Below are 14,621 nucleotides of genomic sequence, written 5' to 3' on the forward strand. Positions count from 1 at the left end.
TTACATTAGCAGGGGCCTAGTGTTGGTCATGCACTGACAGAGGAGAGGAGAGGAGCAGAGAGGAGACGGAGGAGGAAGCTAGCTCTACTGTGGATCTATAACTGCTTATGTAAAGGCCTGAGATGAGCAGTAGATACATGATCTGAGATTTCACAAGTTCACTCCTCCTTTTAAGTCCAAAATAACTGCAGCTGGGTTTTCAAACCCACACTTGAACTGAACTTCAAGAGGCAGGAAGGAGACTGGCTCACACAGGCGCAGAGCTTTTCTATGTATGCAGTAATCATGTAGGCTAGGCTTAAACTGTAAATGTACGCACACAAACAGTCCTCCATACACAAAGATGCACGTACACACACACACACACACACACACAGACAGACAGACCTGCAGTGCAGCCACAAACTGGATAGTGCTGACGAGTGCCAGAGTGTGTCCAGGGGGGAAGTTGAACTTGACCGTGTCCAGAAAGTGTGCGTTGTCCATCTGGATATCCACAAACACATACAGCATCTTAATGCCTGCTGTGGAGTCTATAGGGACTGCAGAGAGACAAAAACAGGGTTAGGATTAATAATTTAATACACTACATAACCAAAAGTATGTGCTCGTCGAACATCTCATTCCAAAATCATGGGCATTAATATGGAGTTGGTACCCCCTTTGCTGCTATAACAGCCTCCACTTGTCTGGGAAAGCTTTCCACTAGATGTTGGAGCATTGCTGCGGGGACTTGCTTCCATTCAGCCACAAGAGCATTAGTGAGGTTGGCACTGATGTTGGCCGATTAGGCCTGGCTCGCAGTCGGCGTTCCAATTCATCCCAAATAATTCGATGGGGTTGAAGTCAGGGCTCTGTGTAGGCTAGTCAAGTTCTTCCACACCGATCTCGACAAACCATTTCTGAATGGACCTCGCTTTGTGCACGGGGGCATTGTCATGCTGAAACAGGAAAGGACCTTCCCCAAACTGTTGCCACAAAGTTGGAAGCACAGAATCATCTAGAATGTCATTGTATGCTGTAGCGTTAAGATTTTCCTTCACTGGAACTAAGGGGCCTAGCTCGAACCACGAAAAACAGCCCCAGACCATTATTCCTCCTCCACCAAACTTTACAGTTGGCACTATGCATTCGGGCAGGTAGCGTTCACCTTGCATCCGCCAAACCCAGATTCGTCCGTCGGACTGCCAGATGGTGAAGTGTGATTCATCACTCCACAGAACGCGTTTCCACTGCTCCAGAGTCCAATGACTGCGAGCTTTATACAACTCCAGCCGACGCTTGGCATTGTGCATGGTGATCTTAGGCTTGGAAACCCATTTCATGAAGCTCCCGACGAACGGTTGTTGTGCTGATGTTGCTTCCAGAGGCAGTTTGGAACTCGGTAGTGAGTGTTGTAACCGAGGACAGATAATGTTTACGCGCTACGCGCTTCAGCACTCAGCGGTCCTGTTCTGTGAGCTTGTGTGGCCTACCACTTCGCAGCTGAACTGTTGTTGCTCCTAGACGTTTCCACTTCACAATAAAAGCACTTATAGGTGACCGGGGCAGCTCTAGCAGGGCAGAAAGTTTACGAACTGACTTGTTGGAAAGCTGGCATCCTATGATGGTGCTACGTTGAAAGTCACTGAGCTCTTCAGTAAGGCCATTCTACTGCCAATGTTTGTCTATGGAAATTACATTGCTGTGTGCTCGATTTGATACACCTGTCAGCAAAAGGGTGTGGCTGAAATATCCAAATCCACTAATTTGAAGGGGTGTCCACATACTTTTGTGTCCATACAGTTTTATCCCATGGACATGGAGTACTCGTCATATGCCTAGCATTAATTAACAGTCACACATCAGCACACACCCACTTTCACAATAGAGCTGAATCCCTTTCCATGTGATTCAGCCGGCAAACACACACACGATGTTGGGCACTGGTGCAAATACCTCAATTATTTAGGGAAGGAGAGGGACACATGCAATTACTATAAATATTATTAATTTCACAGGCCATTTACGACACGCCCGCCTGGGCTTAGGAGAGCCAGACACTTAGGGACAGGGGGGAGCGGGATGGAGGGAGCGGCGAGAGAGAGGGCTGAGGGAGATGGGGTAAAAGGGCACGGATAAAGAGAGAAGCATTATCTTTGGTTTTGATCATGGTAATTACAGTTCCTCTTGTGTTACATGCAATTTACACATCTTGAGCAAAGGACATTTATGCTGTGATTAAGTAAATGTGCCAGTCATGTACATTTTGAAACAGTTGTAATGTAGCTCATGTCCCAAGTAGATAGTTTAATAGAAGCAGAAACGAAGAGGAGAGAAGCGCTAGCTATTGCTAATGGCGTAAAACATCGATACAGTTACATTATTTTGGACGATATTATATCAACACTTTGACACCAAGTACCGATTCGCAGATTTTTTGAAATAAAACAATTGGTAGGTTGTGCTAATTGAGTATACCAAACATTAGGAACACCTTCCTAATATTAAGTTGCACCCCATTTTGCCCTCAGAACAGCCTCAATTCATCGGGGCATTGACTCTACAAGGTGTAGAAAGCATTCCACAGGGATGCTGGCCCATGATGACACCAATGCTTCCCACAGTTGTGTCAAGTTGGCTGGATGTCCTTTGGGTGGTGGACCATTCTTGATGCACACGGGAAACTGTTGAGCGTGGAAAACCCCAGCAGTGTTGCAGTTCTTGGCACAAACCGGTGCGCCTGGCACCTACTACCATACCCCGTTCAAAAGCACTTACATTTTTTTGTCTTGCCCATTCAACCTCTGAACGGCACACATACTCACTCAATGTCTCAATTGTCTCGAGGCTTAAAAATCCTTCTTTAACCTGTCTCCGCCCCTTCATCTACACTGGTTGAAGTGGATTTAACAAGTTACATTAATAATGGATCATAGTTTTCACCTGGATTCAGCTGGTCAGTCTGTCATGGAAAGAGCAGGTGTTCTTAATGTTTTGTATACTCAGTATATAGTGAGCAATATGTTTGGAAAATAAAATCGAATTGCAACACATAGAATTGTGAGAATCATGAGAATAACAATACATATTATAAAGTGAGGGAAAAAAGTATTTGATCCCCTGCTGATTTTGTACGTTTGCCCACTGACAAAGAAATGATCAGCCTATAATTTTAATGGTAGGTTTATTTGAACAGTGAGAGACAGAATAACAACAACAAAATCCAGAAAAACGCATGTCAAAAATGTTATAAATTGATTTGCATTTTAATGAGGGAAATAAGTATTTGACCCCCTCTCAATCAGAAAGATTTCTGGCTCCCAGGTGTCTTTTATACAGGGAACGAGCTGAGATTAGGAGCACACTCTTAAAGGGAGTGCTCCTAATCTCAGCTTGTTACCTGTATAAAAGACACCTGTCCACAGAAGCAATCAATCAATCAGATTCCAAACTCTCCACCATGGCCAAGACCAAAGAGCTCTCCAAGGATGTCAGGGACAAGAATGTAGACCTACACAAGGCTGGAATGGGCTACAAGACCATCGCCAAGCAGCAAAATAACTGTCAATCTCCCTCGGCCTGGGGCTCCATGCAAGATCTCACCTCGTGGAGTTGCAATGATCATGAGAACGGTGAGGAATCAGCCCAGAACTACACAGGAGGATCTTGTCAATGATCTCAAGGCAGCTGGGACCATAGTCACCAAGAAAACAATTGGTAACACACTACACCGTGAAGGACTGAAATCCTGCAGCGCCCGCAAGGTCCCCCTGCTCAAGAAAGCACATATACAGGCCCGTCTGAAGTTTGCTAATGAACATCTGAATGATTCAGAGGAGTACTGGGTGAAAGTGTTGTGGTCAGATGAGACCAAAATCGAGCTCTTTGGCATCAACTCAACTCACCGTGTTTGGAGGAGGAGGAATGCTACCTATGACCCCAAGAACACCATCCCCACCGTCAAACATGGAGGTGGAAACATTATGCTTTGGGGGTGTTTTTCTGCTAAGGGGAGATCTTGCATGGAGCCCCAGGCCGAGGGAGATTGACAGTTATTTTGTGTTTCTTCCATTTGCGAATAATCGCACCAACTGTTGTCACCTTCTCACCAAGCTGCTTGGCGATGGTCTTGTAGCCCATTCCAGTCTTGTGTAGGTCTACAATCTTGTCCCTGACATCCTTGGAGAGCTCTTTGGTCTTGGCCATGGTGGAGAGTTTGGAATCTGATTGATTGATTGCTTCTGTGGACAGGTGTCTTTTATACTGGTAACAAGCTGAGATTAGGAGCATTCCCTTTAAGAGTGTGCTCCTAATCTCAGCTCGTTCCCTGTATAAAAGACACCTGGGAGACAGAAATCTTTCTGATTGAGAGGGGGTCAAATACTTATTTCCCTCATTAATATGCAAATCAATTCATAAATTTTTTTACATGCGTTTATCTGGATTTTTTTGTTGTTATTCTGTATCTCACTGTTCAAATAAACCTACCATTAAAATTATAGACTGATCATTTCTTTGTCAGTGGGCAAACGTACAAAATCAGCAGGGGATCAAATACTTTTTTCCCTCTCTGTATCTGCACCTAAGTATCATGATAAGGTGAGGTCCCTGGCAATTCCCAGTCCTGTTAACTATAGAAATAGACTGGATTTTGCCATTCAATTTTGGGTGGGATAGGCAGAGGTAATGTACTGTATACAGTGGGGGGAAAAAAGTATTTAATCAGCCACCAATTGTGCAAGTTCTCCCACTTAAAAAGATGTGAGAGGCCTGTAATTTTCATCATAGGTACACGTCAACTATGACAGACAAAATGAGAAGAAATAAAATCCACAAAATCACATTGTAGGATTTTAAATTAATTTATTTGCAAATTATGGTGGAAAATAAGTATTTGGTCAATAACAAAAGTTTCTCAATACTTTGTTGTATACAGTGGGGGAAAAAAGTATTTAGTCAGCCACCAATTGTGCAAGTTCTCCCACTTAAAAAGATGAGAGAGGCCTGTAATTTTCATCTTAGGTACACGTCAACTATGACAGACAAAATGAGGAAAAAAAAATCCAGAAAATCACATTGTAGGATTTTTATGAATTTATTGCAAATTATGGTGGAAAATAAGTATTTGGTCAATAACAAAAGTTTCTCAATACTTTGTTATATACCCTTTGTTGGCAATGACACAGGTCAAACATTTTCTGTAAGTCTTCACAAGGTTTTCACACACTGTTGCTGGTATTTTGGCCCATTCCTCCATGCAGATCTCCTCTAGAGCAGTGATGTTTTGGGGCTGTCGCTGGGCATCACAGACTTTCAACTCCCTCCAAAGATTTTCTATGGGGTTGAGATCTGGAGACTGGCTAGGCCACTCCAGGACCTTGAAATGCTTCTTATGAAGCCACTCCTTCGTTGCCCGGGTGGTGTGTTTGGGATCATTGTCATGCTGAAAGACCCAGCCACGTTTCATCTTCAATGCCCTTGCTGATGGAAGGAGGTTTTCACTCAAAATCTCACGATACATGGCCCCATTCATTGTTTCCTTTACACGGATCAGTCGTCCTGGTCCCTTTGCAGAAAAACAGCCCCAAAGCATGATGTTTCCACCCCCATGCTTCACAGTAGGTATGGTGTTCTTTGGATGCAACTCAGCATTCTTTGTCCTCCAAACACGACGAGTTGAGTTTTTACCAAAAAAGTTCTATTTTGGTTTCATCTGACCATATGACATTCTCCCAATCCTCTTCTGGATCATCCAAATGCACTCTAGCAAACTTCAGACGGGCCTGGACATGTACTGGCTTAAGCAGGGGGACACGTCTGGCACTGCAGGATTTGAGTCCCTGGCGGCGTAGTGTGTTACTGATGGTAGGCTTTGTTACTTTGGTCCCAGCTCTCTGCAGGTCATTCACTAGGTCCCCCCGTGTGGTTCTGGGATTTTTGCTCACCGTTCTTGTGATCATTTTGACCCCACGGGGTGAGATCTTGCGTGGAGCCCCAGATCGAGGGAGATTATCAGTGGTCTTGTATATCTTCCATTTCCTAATAATTGCTCCCACAGTTGATTTCTTCAAACCAAGCTGCTTACCTATTGCAGATTCAGTCTTCCCAGCCTGGTGCAGGTCTACAATTTTGTTTCTGGTGTCCTTTGACAGCTCTTTGGTCTTGGCCATAGTGGAGTTTGGAGTGTGACTGTTTGAGGTTGTGGACATGTGTCTTTTATACTGATAACAAGTTCAAACAGGTGCCATTAATACAGGTAACGAGTGGAGGACAGAGGAGCCTCTTAAAGAAGAAGTTACAGGTCTGTGAGAGCCAGAAATCTTGCTTGTTTGTAGGTGACCAAATACTTATTTTCCACCATAATTTGCAAATAAATTCATTAAAAATCCTACAATGTGATTTTCTGGAAAAATAATTCTCAATTTGTCTGTCATAGTTGACGTGTACCTATGATGAAAATTACAGGCCTCTCTCATCTTTTTAAGTGGGAGAACTTGCACAATTGGTGGCTGACTAAATACTTTTTCCCCCACTGTATATTAAGAAAAGAGAAGGAGGGGAAATGGAATTGTCAATTAGCAGGCACCAGGAGTGATGAATGGGTAGCAGTATCAGGAATGAAGGATGGAGAGGGAGCGAGATGGATAGTAAGAAACAGGCCTAGGTGGGAGACAGAGGGAAGTTAAAAATACCAGGCGCTTGGAATGGGGAGCGTTGTGGGACTGGGGACAGACACAGAGGAAAGACTCCACTTCCCCAGCTAGGCAGGCAGACAGATGGCAGACAGACAGACAGTAGGGCTGGTAGGTAGGCAGGCCCACAGCATGTAGGCAGGCTGACAGACAGGCAAACAGCAGGCAGGCACGGAGACAGCAGGTAGACAGACAGCAGGCAGACAGGCAGGCAGAGAGACAGACATATAGCAGGCAGGGAGCCAGACAGACGGCAGGCAGGGCGACAGACAGACAGCAGGCAGGCAGGTAGGGAGACAGACAGCAGGCAGGCAGGCAGGCAGACAGACAGAATGACAGATGGCCGGCAGGCAGGGACGCAGACAGGCAGACGGAGGGAGAGAGTGTACCTGGCGGCTGGTCTGAGTAGATGTTATGGGGACACACTTCTCACAGCCATTGTGGCGGTGAGAAGCGACTAAGGGAACACTGAGTGAAGTAAAGTCCCCACGTCTCCAGGCAAAGCAGAGCAGGCAGACAGAAAGAGACATAGGCATACAGCTGCTGCTTGTTTACAGGTGCTCCCAAAAACAAAGGGCACAGCAAAATGGGATCGATCCATTTTTTTATCATATTAGCACGGCTGTCTGAGAGCACTTAGTCACTGCAATTAAAGCCACTGCCAATGAGACAGCCCCAACTCACTCCGTTTCTCCCTCCATCTTTCATTTCCTAATCCTTAACACACTTTCCATCTATATTACTCACTCCCAAAGTAATACACTCATTCAATCACTTAATCCCTCTCACTTCTTTTCTCACTCATACACTCACTCAGACATCAGAACATGCCGCACATACAGTGCCTTCTGAAAGTATTCAGACCCCTTGACTTATCCACATTGTTACAGCCTTATTCTAAAATGGATTAAATAAATAAAAAATCCTCATCAATCTACATACAATACCCCATAATGACAAAGTGAAAACAGGTTTTTAGAAATGATTGCAAATTCATAACAAATTAAAAACAGAAATACCTTATTTACATAAGTATTCAGACACTTTGATATGAGACTCAAAATTGAGCTCAGGTGAATCCAGTTTCCATTGATCATCCTTGAGATGTTTCTACAAATTGATTGGAGTCCACCTGTGGTAAATTCAATTGATTGGACATGATTTGGAAAGGCACACACCTGTCTATATAAGGTCCCACAGTTGGCAGTGCATGTCAAAGCAAAAACCAAGCCATGAGGTCGAAGGAATTGTCTGTAGAGCTCCGAGACAGGATTGTGTCGAGGCACAGATCTGGGGAAGGGTACCAAAACATTTCTGCAGCATTTAAGGTCCCCAAAAACACAGTGGCCTCCATTATTCTTAAATGGAAGAAGTTTGGAACCACCAAGACTCTTCCTAGAGCTGGCAGCCCGGCCAAACTGAGCAATCGGGGGAGAAGGGCCTTGGTCAGGGAGGTGACCAAGAACACGATGGTCAGGTTTTGCTTTGTCATTATGGGGTATTGTGCATAGATTGATGAGGGAAACAAACAATTTAATCCATTTTAGAATAAGACTGTAACGTAGCAAAATGTGGAATAAGTCAAGGGGTCTGAATACTTTCCGAATGCACTGTATATGCACGAATGCTCGCACAATCACTCACACAGTCACACACAGCAACAGCAGGTGGGAGAGAGGAAAACCTCAAAGTCAGAGAATGAAAGATGACAGGTAGCGATAGGAAAAAATAGAGAAATAGATGGCGAGGGAGAGATAGAGTGAAGAGAGGGAGAGACAGCATTTATTTTCATGTGTCAGTCAGGGAGGGCAGTGTCTTTAATCTCATGCAGGTGTCTGACACCCTTAGTTGTGTTGCTGATGAAGCCTCAACACTTCCACTACATGTGATGCTGTCAGTCAACAACAGCTATAGAGACCTACTCCACTCCTCACAGAGCAAAGAGAACACCGAGTGTCTGCTAAGGTTGGGTCAATTCCATTTCAATTCAGCCACTTCAGGGTGGGCTGCAAAATACTCATTGATAATGATTAGCCGTTTACATTCCTGGAATTTGAATTTACACCATCGTGTTTCAAGTTCAGGTTCATTTGTTCTATTCACATGACAGAGGACATGTGAATTATGTGATTAATACATACTGTGCCTTCAGAAAGTATTTATACCCCTTGACTTATTCCACATGTTGTTGCGTTACAGCCTGTGTTCTCACCCATCTACACACAATACCCCATAATGACAGTGAAAAATGTGTTTTTTGAATGTTTGCAAATGTATTCAAAAATTAAATACAGAAATAATTCATTTACATAACTATTCACACCCCTGAGTCAATACATGTTAGAATCACCTTTTGCAGCGATTACAGCCGTAAGTCTTTCTGGGTAAGTCTCTAAGAGCTTTGCACATCTGGATTGCACAATATTTGACCATTCATCTTTTTTTTTTTATTCTTCAAGCTCTATCAAGTTGGTTGACAGCCATTTTTAAGTCTTGCCATAGATTTAAGCCGATTTACAGTGCATTCGGAAAGTATTCAGACCCCTCAACTTTTCCAATATTTTGTTATGTTACAGGCTTATTCTAAAATTGATTAAATTGTTCATCAATCTACACACAATACCCCATAATGACAAAGCAAAAACAGGAAATATCACAAATCACTGCCACAATCATGCTTCACCGTAGGGATGGTGCCAGGTTTCCTCCAGCCGTGACACTTGGCATTCAGGCCAAAGAGTTCAATCTTGGTTTCATCAGACCAGAGAATCTTGTTTCTCATGGTCTGAGAGTCCTTTAGGTGTCTTTTGGCAAACTCCAAGTGGGCGGTCATGTGCCTTTTACTGAGGAGTGGCTTCCGTCTGGCCACTCTACCATAAAGGCCTGATTGGTAGAGTGCTGCAGAGATGGCTGTCCTTCTGGAAGGGTCTGCCATCTCCACAGAGGAACTCTGGAGCTCTGTCAGTGACCATCGGGTTCTTGGTCACCTCCCTGACCAAGGCCCTTCTCCCCCGATTGCTCAGTTTGGCCGGGCGGCCAGCTCTAGGATGAGTCCTGTTGGTTCCAAACTTCTTCCATTTAAGAATGATGGAGGCCACTGTGTTCTTGGGGACCTCCAATGCTGCAGACATTTTTTGGTACCCTTCCTCAGATCTGTGCCTCGACACAATCCTGTCTCGGAGCTTCGACCTTTCCTTCGACCTCAATTCCTTCGACCTCATGGCTTGGTTTTTGCTCTGACATGCACTGTCAACTGTGGGACCTTATATAGACAGGTGTGTGCCTTTCCAAATCACGTCCAATCAATTGAATTTACCACAGGTGGACTCCAATCAAGTTGTAGAAACATCAAGGATGATCAAAGGAAACAGGATATACCTGAGTTCAATTTTGAGTCGCATAGCAAAGGGTCTGAATAATTATGTAAATAAGGTATCTGCTTTTTATTTGTTAAATATGTGCAAAAGTATCTAAAAATCTGTTTTCACTTTGTCATTATGGGGTATTGTATGCAGATTGATGAGGACATTTTTCTATTTAATCGATTTTAGAATAAGGCTGTAATGTAACAAAATGTGGAAAAGTCAAGGGGTCTGAATACTTTCCGAATGCACTGTAAGTCAAAACTGTAAATAGGCCACTCAGGAACATTCAGTGTTGTCTTGGTAAGCAACTCCAGTGTATATTTTGCATTGTGTTTTAGGTTATTTTCTTGCCGAAAGGTGAATTAATCTCCCAGTGTCTGTTGGAAAGCAGACTGAACCAGGTTTTCCTCTAGGATTTTGCCTGTGCTTAGCACCATTCCGTTTCACTAGTCCTTGCCAATGACAACCAAACCCATAACATGACGCAGCCACCACCACCACGATTGAAAACATGAAGAGTGGTACTCAGTGATGTGTTGTGTTGGATTTGCCCCAAACAGAACGCTTTGCATTCAGGACATAAAGTTAATTTCTTTGCCACATTTTTTGCAGTTTTACTTTAGTGGCTTATTGCAAACAGGATGCATGTTTTGGAATATTTTTTATTCTGTACAGGCTTCCTTCTTTTCACTCTGTCATTTAGGTTAGTATTGTGGAGTAACTACAATGTTGTTGATCCATCCGCAGTTTTCTCCTATCACAGCCATTAAACTGTTTTAAAGTCACCATTGGCCTCCTGGTGAAATCCCCGAGCGGTTTCCTTCCTCTCTGCCAACTGAGTTAGGAAGGACGCCTGTATCTTTGTAATGACTAGGTGTATTGATACATCGTCCAAAGTGCAATTAATAACTTCACCATACTCAAAGGGGTATTCAATGTCTGTTTTTTTGTTTGTATTGACAACATCGCAATATTATTTTTGTGCTAGTTGGCTGTTCGCCATCAATTTGTTTTCAGCACTTTTATTTCCATGACTGATCAAAACTAGTTTTCATATGGCTCTCTCTTGTCCCTCTGTGGCAGACATATGGAGAGCAATATGTTTGGAACATTGAATCGCAATAAAATCACAGAATCTAATCGCAATACATATAGAATCGTGAGAATCGCAATACATATTGTATTGGCACCTAAGTATCATGATAATATCGTATCGTGAGGTCCCTGGCAATTCCCAGCCCTATTGGACTAGCGGAAATTAATCCAGTCATTTAGTAGCTGATCTGAGGAGAATGTAGAGGAGGCGTCTCATTTCAGCCTTGTAACCAGTATGCCTTTTATCCATCATGTTCTCTTGTATGTGAGTGCAGAACACAGAGAGTGGGTGTTGTGTGTTTGTTGGTTGGTCAGAGAATGTGTATCGCTTGCTTGTTGGTTTGTTAGAGCGGTTGGCTGGTTTATTGCATTAATATTCTCGTGGTCAGGTGTGGTATTTGGGAGAGGTTAGCCTTGTTCAGCTCGTTCTGCCAGGGAGATATCACAAATATCGATTTAGCATTTCCTGCTATATTCTGCTGCAGACAGGCAGAGAGCAGCGCAGAGAATGAAGGGTCCTTAAGATCTGCACAGGCTTTTCAAAGGACAGCCCTAATGCATGTTCTCCATTGATCGTCTGAGTAAATGTGCTGCTGTCCAGCTTCTAAAAGGTCTGATAGGCCTTACAAAGCTGCAGCTAAGCACACACACTGAGCTATTGAGTACTACCCATTGCCAGGCACTTATAGTACAAAACCAGCAGTCTGTATGTGCTGCTGGTATTGATCTCGCTGTTTTATACCCTGGCTGAAGGCCATGGTGTCTGTCTATCATACTTATGCCTCAAGTATGTGTGGTGTGTGTTGTTGTGTGTGGCTGTATGTGTGTGTGTGTGTGTGTGTCAGGGTATCTATTCCGGTGCTCAGAATGACAGAAATCACATTGAGATTATGGTAATGCATCTTAACAGAACATCCAACTCATGTAATGAAGCAGCCAATAAAATGTAATTTTCAAACATTTGCCAAAATGCAATTCGCAGGAAAACACCATTCTAAACAGCGCATCTGATAGTGGTCCCATATGTGACAGAGATGAAAATCTCTGTTAGAAACTTGGAAAGAGGGGTCATCTAAATATGCAACAACTAGGACGGGTTCCTAATATGACTAGGATTGTGCCTTTGATATGAAAACCAATAGAATAGGATAGAAATAGCATAGCGGTTGGTCCAAAAGGGAAGTAAATGGAAATACATCTGTCTATTCAAAATACTTCACCAGAAAGCATGACTTAGCCACAGAGAAATCGAGGATCATTGGCTTCTTTAAAGAAAACTAGCTGTGGATTGTTTCAAATTACAAGCTCATAGGCCTATGCCTATTTGGAAAGCCTGCAATTTGGCCAGCGCGCGTGGCAATAGGCCTAGCTGATTATTGAGTTGCAACTGTCAGTGAAAAGCATCTAAAATATGTGTGAAGATAATGTGTCTTGAGTATAATTTAAAATGCTGAGACAAGAACAAGGGGAGGGGTGTGTGGTGAAGATATAGGCGAGTCTCTCTCCAGAATGACTCAGCTAAAGTGCCTTGCAAAAGTATTCATCCCCTTTGGTGTTATTCCTATTTTGTTGCATTACAACCTGTAATTTAAATTGATTTTTATTTGGATTTCATGTAATGGACATACACAAAATAGGTGAAGTGAAATGAAAACAAAAATTTTTTTTCAAGAATAAATAAATAACGGAAAAGTGGTGCATGCATATGTATTCACCCCCTTTGCAATGAAGCCCCTAAATACAGTGAGGAAAAAAAAATTGATCCCCTGCTGATTTTATACGTTTGCCCACTGACAAAGAAATGATCAGTCTATAATTTTAATGGTAGGTTTATTTAATATGCTTCTTCTTGAGCCACTCCTTTGTTGCCTTGGCCGTGTGTTTTGGGTCATTGTCATGCTGGAATACACATCTACGACCCATTTTCAATGCCCTGGCTGAGGGAAGGAGGTTCTCACCCAAGATTTGATGGTACATGGCCCCGTCCATCGTCCCTTTGATGCGGTGAAGTTGTCCTGTCCCCTTAGCAGAAAAACACCCCCAAAGCATAATGTTTCCACCTCCATGTTTGACGGTGGGGATGGTGTTCTTGGGGTCATAGGCAGCATTCCTCCTCCTCCAAACACGGCGAGTTGAGTTGAAGCCAAAGAGCTCAATTTTGGTCTCATCTGACCACAACACTTTCACCCAGTTCTCCTCTGAATCATTCAGATGTTCATTGGCAAACTTCAGACAGCCCTGTATATGTGCTTTCTTGAGAAGGGGGACCTTGCGGGCGCTGCAAGATTTCAGTCCTTCACGGCGTAGTGTGTTACCAATTGTTTTCTTGGTGACTATGGTCCCAGCTGCCTTGAGATCATTGACAAGATCCTCCCGTGTAGTTCTGGGCTGATTCCTCACCGTTCTCATGATCATTGCAACTCCACGAGGTGAGATCTTGCATGGAGCCCCAGGCCGAGGGAGATTGACAGGTCTTTTGTGTTTCTTCCATTTGCGAATAATCGCACCAAATGTTGTCACCTTCTCACCAAGCTGCTTGGCGATGGTCTTGTAGCCCATTCCAGCCTTGTGTAGGTCAACAATCTTGTCCCTGACATCCTTGGAGAGCTCTTTGGTCTTGGCCATGGTGGAGAGTTTGGAATCTGATTGATTGATTGCTTCTGTGGACAGGTGTCTTTTATACAGGTAACAAGCTGAGATTAGGAGCACTCCCTTGAAGAGTGTGCTCCTAATCTCAGCTCATTACCTGTATAAAAGACACCTGGGAGCCAGAAATCTTTCTGATTGAGAGGGGGTCAAATACTTATTTCCCTCATTAAAATGAAAATCAATTTATAACATTTTTGACATGCATTTTTCTGGATTTTGTTGTTGTTATTCTGTCTCTCACTGTTCAAATAAACCTACCATTAAAATTATAGACTGATCATGTCTTTGTCAGTTGGCAAACGTACAACATCAGCAGGGGATCAAATACTTTTTTCCCTCACTGTAAGATCTGGTGCAACCAATTACCTTCAGAAGTCACATAATTAGTTAAATAAAGTCCACCTGTGTGCAATCTAATAGTCACATGATCGGTCACATGATCTCAGTATACAGTGGGGAAAAAAAGTATTTAGTCAGCCACCAATTATGCAAGTTCTCCCACTTAAAAAGATGAGAGAGGCCTGTAATTTTCATCATAGGTACACGTCAACTATGACAGACAAAATGAGGAAAAAAAATCCAGAAAATCACATTGTAGGATTTTTAATGAATTTATTTGCAATTTATGGTGGAAAATAAGTATTTGGTCAATAACAAAAGTTTCTCAATACTTTGTTATATACCCTTTGTTGGCAATGACACAGGTCAAACGTTTTCTGTAAGTCTTCACAAGGTTTTCACAGACTGTTGCTGGTATTTTGGCCCATTCCTCCATGCAGATCTCCTCTAGAGCAGTGATGTTTTGGGGCTGTCGCTGGGCAACACAGACTTTCAACTC

At 43.2% G+C, this 14,621-nt stretch overlaps 1 pseudogene; it reads right to left on the minus strand.

Moving 5' to 3' along the window:
* The window catches only part of LOC121559853, a 70,523-nt pseudogene that overhangs the window by 24,321 nt on the left and 31,581 nt on the right, over positions 1-14,621 (minus strand).

The sequence above is a fragment of the Coregonus clupeaformis genome, chromosome 5 (genome assembly GCF_020615455.1).
Source record: "Coregonus clupeaformis isolate EN_2021a chromosome 5, ASM2061545v1, whole genome shotgun sequence".
NCBI lineage: Eukaryota > Metazoa > Chordata > Actinopteri > Salmoniformes > Salmonidae > Coregonus > Coregonus clupeaformis.